The following is a 5556-nucleotide window of genomic DNA, read 5'->3' on the forward strand; positions in this document are numbered from 1 at the left end:
ACAGCAGAGGAAACCACAGCTGTAAGACAGTTTTAATGTTGTTATTCTGTCACATTGTTACATTTTGAGTAATTTAAATCAAATCAAGAGAAATCACATGACTTGTGATGTACAGTGGGGGAAAAAAGTATTTGACCCCTTGCTGATTTTGCAGGTTTGCCCACTTACAAAGAATGCAACAATCTACAATTTTAATCATATGTACATTCTAACAGTGAAAGACAGAATCCCAAAGAAAATTCCAGAAAATCACATCATATGAATTTATAAAAATTGATGACCTAATTCTGAGCATTTTATCTGGGATGATAAAGCCTGGCTGTTATTTCGGAGCTCTGCAGTTGGTGCTGGGGGTATTGTGCAATATTGCGATATTCATTTCCGGTTAGTGCACAGCAGAGTTTGATTTGAGACAACACTACCCTGTCAAAAATAACGCACTAAGCAAGTAAGTACATAGTGTATGCAGTGTACTGCATGTTAGTATCCTCAAGGAAGTACTCAGTGAGACACAGCTTTAATTCTGTTTTTAAAAGATAATTATTTACAGTATATTTTCTTGTATTTGTAGCCTAGTAAAGTTAAGTGTAGTAAGTAAGGAAAAAAAGAACAAACCAGGACTTTGGACTTACATGGTGCAGCACTGAGCTACCAGGACACTTGATAATGTTTAAAGAGAATACCTAAAAAAAGAATCGACACAGTCATACATTTTAATGATTGCCATGCAAAGACATAAACAACACAGGGCCGGCCGTGGCATAGGCGACATAGGGCGCAAAACGTCAGGGTTTTCGACTTGCCGCAATTGAACTTGGCCCAGCTGCTGTGACACTGGCGTACGCCGTGATAGTAATTAAGTGCACCTCGCAGCTCGCGCTGTGAGTCCAGTCAGTTGTGACGGGTCGTGTCGTGTAGAGTTTCGCGATTTAAACATCTAAAATCTGAGGCGCAGCCTTGCTCTGTTAGGGACTGTGAGCTGCTGAAGTTATCGTGTGTGGATTTGTGGTGAGTGTTTTCCAGTTGGTTTCGGTTTCACATGCAACATGCAGTCTGTGCACTGTGTCAGTCAAACGGTGTAAAGGGGATAATTCCAGCGGAGCAATAAGTAATGCACAGCAGAGGGTAGACTTAAAAGATCTTATGAATTCTCATCAAATGATGACGTTAGTCTCTTAATATTACGTCTTTTCGACATGTCAGAGAGCACAGATGTGCAAATCTCGCCTAGGGCGCCAACATTGCCAGGGCCAGCACTGAAACAACAGATAACAGTAGGAACACTTTCTTGATTATTTCATGTTTCCAGATGCTGCATTAAAGAGTAATGTGTTCTTTTTTATTTGTCATAAACCAGTCTTCCGATTCTTTTGTCTTAGCACTGTATCACTGTATATGATCCACCATTAGCCCGGTACACATATACAGTTACTAGGTCACCTCCTTTCAGCACCTAATTAGTGAAGACTTCCTTATCTCCTTTATTTTGTCTGAGGAAAATGTTAACGGGATTTAGAGGGAAATGAGCTTCTAACAGCTGCCCCTCTTCCTCACCTCCTGTCTGCTCTGTCACCTCTTTCGATCCATCCTTACTCTCCTCCATCCATCACTCACTTCTTCCTTTTGTCCCATTCCTTAACTCCTTCCCAATTTCCCCTCTTTTGATTCCTGTCTTCTCCCCACTCAGCCCTCTCTCCCTTCCTGTGCAGTGGACATTCTCTCCCCTGTGGCCTGTCCCATGCTGAGGGCCTTGCCAATTAAAGGCTGTCATGTTTGCTCGCTGGTGGAGCTGCCGTAAGTGGTGCAGACAATTTGTATTACAGAGGGTCTATCTCATGCATGGCTGAGCTGGATGATGGGGCCTGCCTGAGTTAATAGGCTGTGGATGCAGAGGCCATAGACCTTGAACACTTCACAACTAGAGGGCTTAAGTAGGTGCTAGTTAAATGCAGTATTCAGACTGGACAGAAACTACATGGTTACACAAAATTGGCACAATATATGTAAGCACAAGAGGTGATCCAAGCACATTAAAGGCAAACTGAGTAGTACATGTGAAAGTTTTGTTGTTGTGGGCTTCAGCTTCCTTCTCTCTTTTTCTTTTGTGCTGATCCTCTGTCTGCTGCTTTATGCCATCCAGTTTACTATAATTGAATCAAGCACTACAGATCACCTCTCATTACCTAAACTGACAGGGCCTGTCTTGGCTGCTTTGCTAGAGGACAAACAGCGAGACAAAAGAAAACATGGGTGGAGCTGTATGTGTGTGTGTGCATGTGTGTGTGTGATTGCGTGGATGGTGGATGTTCTTGTGTGAACCAGTGTAAAAAAGTGTTAAAACTAAATGTCAGCTTCAAGTTCTGCTGATTTACAGTACAATTTGCACTACAATGAAAAAGAAAAGTTAAATTAAAATGTGTTGTACTTGTGGTGAAGGAATGTGACATCGCCCATGAAGAAGTCCTTTGGATGAGGGACGAAACGTCTTCCAGTATCTTCAACCAATCCAGTTGCCCTTGACTTTAACCCTCGTTGGATAACTATGACCTGGATGACTGAGAATCTTCATAGAAATCTATTAGTTACTTGACTAGGTCTCTCCACTCCATTTGAGTAGTTATGTTACCATGTTGGCGTTATTTGTTGTTGAAAAGAATCTAAATAAGTTAATTTTGCATTGTTTTAATTTTCAGCAAGGATCCCTGACCTTTATTCATTTTATGTTGTAACCAATGCTTTCTTCCCAACACTTTATTACACTTGCATTAGAAATGATGATAAAGAAATGTCATCCTATACTACTCGAGCAATTTTCCAGCTCGAATTTAAGGATAAATGACTAAATTCCCCAGCTCCTGAGCAAGAGATTGTTTAGGGTTAATCAAAGCTATCCTCATGTAACCCGAGCTCCCCTAAGTGGACAAAATAAGTATTACATGCCATCATCTGAAATGCTGTTTAATGTATAAATGTCACTCTGTATTTATCTTGTCCATCATCTGATGCCATTCGTGTATCTTGCTTATATTCTCTAAGAACGTGTAACAGCCAATATATCCAGAAAGCTTGTTCCTCTCATCTGATGTGATTCCTAGGAAATGCTGACCTCAAAGTTTTAACTAACAATTGTTTTCCCTTTTATTAAAAGCTTAAAACTAAGAATGGTATACCCGTTTGACAATTAAGGTTTGATTGTGGGACGATATCTGATTACAATATGCGCAAATAGATCTTTGATTTGTTTATTAAAAGTTAAAGAAAAGACTCTCAGGAAACCGGAAACAAGCCCTCCCTCAGGGGAACAAAGGACTGCCCTCTGGGAACCACGCCCCAACAGATGAATGCTGTTTTACTCTCTCTTTGTTCTGCCCTCCTCTTGGCCTCATCAACTGTGCTTTGGCACGCACCCAGCGTGCTTCCCGTCTCCTGGCAACGGCCTAAGAAGTCCGACCCGGTCGAACGAAGTCCCTTTGTTCGTTTTCAAGCAACACCCGCGAAGCTCCACAACCTCGATTTTTCCCTCGTTTGCTTTTTATTTTATTTTGTTTGTTAAAATTTATCAGAGCGTTAAGTTACACAATTTTAATTCAAGAACGACCAAGTTCTTTTTTTGAAGCTTTATTCGTCGAGCTAACTTACATCTGAAAGAACAGCCTAATTGCCAGACCGAGGACGGTCAACACTTGAGGGATTTTCTTCATTCAAGACACGGAAAACACCTGGAAAATTCCCTAGCAGAAAGCCAGGAATCGGGCAGCTACCATGGGGACCTGTGCAACCGACCAAGGCAGGCCGCCGACCCACAGTAAGGCAAAACAAGACATTCTGTGATCAGTGATGTCCAATAGTCTGTTAATCCATTATCTTTAGTCCTTAAAACTCCTAGACAAAGTTAACCGAGTTAGTATCATCTAACTACTTTCATTAGTTCTCTTCCGCTGTGAGTCAAATTCTCCCACAATAGAACCCCACATTCTCACTGTTTAGCCATTGTTTATTTCTTTGATGTATATTTAACTGCATTTTTATGTCACCTTGGTTAGTTAATAAATTTCACTGTGATCAAAGGAATTGTGTGTGTGTTAACTCCAAGTCCCTGTCATGAGAATTTACCCCTCCGATATGAGACTGACTGATTGATTTAAGATAATTGAGGGATTGTTAACTAACTGATCACTACTGAATAATCATTAGCCATACCCAGGGAATCCCAAGACCCAAAAGGAATCTCGGGTGGTGCCCCGCGAGAGATTTATGAATTAATATTCTCTGAATATTTAAATTCATAATTTTGTATTAATTCTCATAAATTTATTAGATCAAAAGTAGTATTGCTACAGAATGGTGCCAGCCGTCCGAGGCCTTGATACACTCTGGATATAGACATACACACACTAAAGCCTTGATACAGAGAAATTATTGGTTAGTGCCAGTGAAATTTTTTCCCTCCAAAATTTTAATTTTGCCACTGAAATAACCCAGTAATCGCCCAGTAAGTTGCTCCCTAAGAACATTCTGTCTCCCCTTTTAACTGTCTGACCTAATGCTGAAAGTTGTGTGTGAATTTTGGCTGCTGCGCGAAATGCTTTGTGCAACGTTAATTTGGCCGCCGCACCGCATTGTTCCTTGATATTCAGTACAGATCTGTAGTGAGCTAAAGTTAATGTTAATACTGAATTAATTACGGTACCATCTGATAAGATCTTTGAGCTAAAGCTACATGCAGTCGCCGCTGACGAGTGGATGAAATGCCCTTTTTGTTGAGAGAACTCAACCTGATATTGTGAATTTATTGAGATCATTTTAAGGCCTATGAGGCAAATAGATTACAGTTGCGCTGTGCCAATGTGATTGTTTGCAGCTATAAATAACAATCTGACGCGCTGAGCCGTGGATTGTTATGTTATACACTGAAAAAAATAATTCATTGGATTTACTCAATTGAATAGTGGACATTGGTTGCACACAATTTTTTTGCTTTGGTAGCCACTTACACAGTTGTGTTCAAGCAACCCAGATTATTCGCGTTCAAGCAACCCAGATTATTCGCGTTCATGCAACCCAGATTATTCGCATTCATGCAACCCAGATTATTCGCATTCATGCAACCCAGATTATTCGCGTTCAAGCAACCCAGACGAACACAGACTATTCATGCTCAATCAACACAAGTACTTTATATTGCTATAAAGTTAATGGGATTGTAAATATTCTTTTCACATGAAATTAAGTTATAATTTCTATGTTCTAAATCTATATGTATTAATAAAATAAATTACAGTTAACCAAGGAAAGTGGAAATCAAGGGCAACGGCACTGGTTAAGGTTTCTTGAAGGGGTTTTGCTTCTCATCTGAGAGGCTTATTTAGTTCTGATTGAACAACTACCATTCAGCCACAACTGAAGAAGCCTCTTAGATGAGAAGTGAAACGTCTTCAAGAAACCTTAGCCAGTCCAGTTGCCATTGATTTCAACCTTTCTTGGATAACCATGACCTGGATGACTTCACAAACAAATTAGTTAAGAAATAAACAATTATCAAATGTATCGTCGTTA

At 40.2% G+C, this 5556-nt stretch overlaps 1 protein-coding gene across 6 annotated transcripts in view; it reads left to right on the forward strand.

Annotated features, from left to right (window-relative positions):
* The first annotated feature begins 3039 nt into the window (after positions 1-3039).
* Positions 3040-5556, forward strand: part of LOC123983556 (P2X purinoceptor 7) — a 54355-nt gene continuing 51838 nt past the window's right edge. For all 6 annotated transcript variants that reach the window (XR_006828222.1, XR_006828220.1, XR_006828218.1 and 3 more), the window contains exon 1: positions 3040-3805. The gene's annotated coding sequence lies outside the window, so the exon portion shown is untranslated. The remainder of the gene's footprint in view (positions 3806-5556) is intronic.

This window comes from Micropterus dolomieu, linkage group LG02, assembly GCF_021292245.1.
Source record: "Micropterus dolomieu isolate WLL.071019.BEF.003 ecotype Adirondacks linkage group LG02, ASM2129224v1, whole genome shotgun sequence".
Lineage (NCBI taxonomy): Eukaryota > Metazoa > Chordata > Actinopteri > Centrarchiformes > Centrarchidae > Micropterus > Micropterus dolomieu.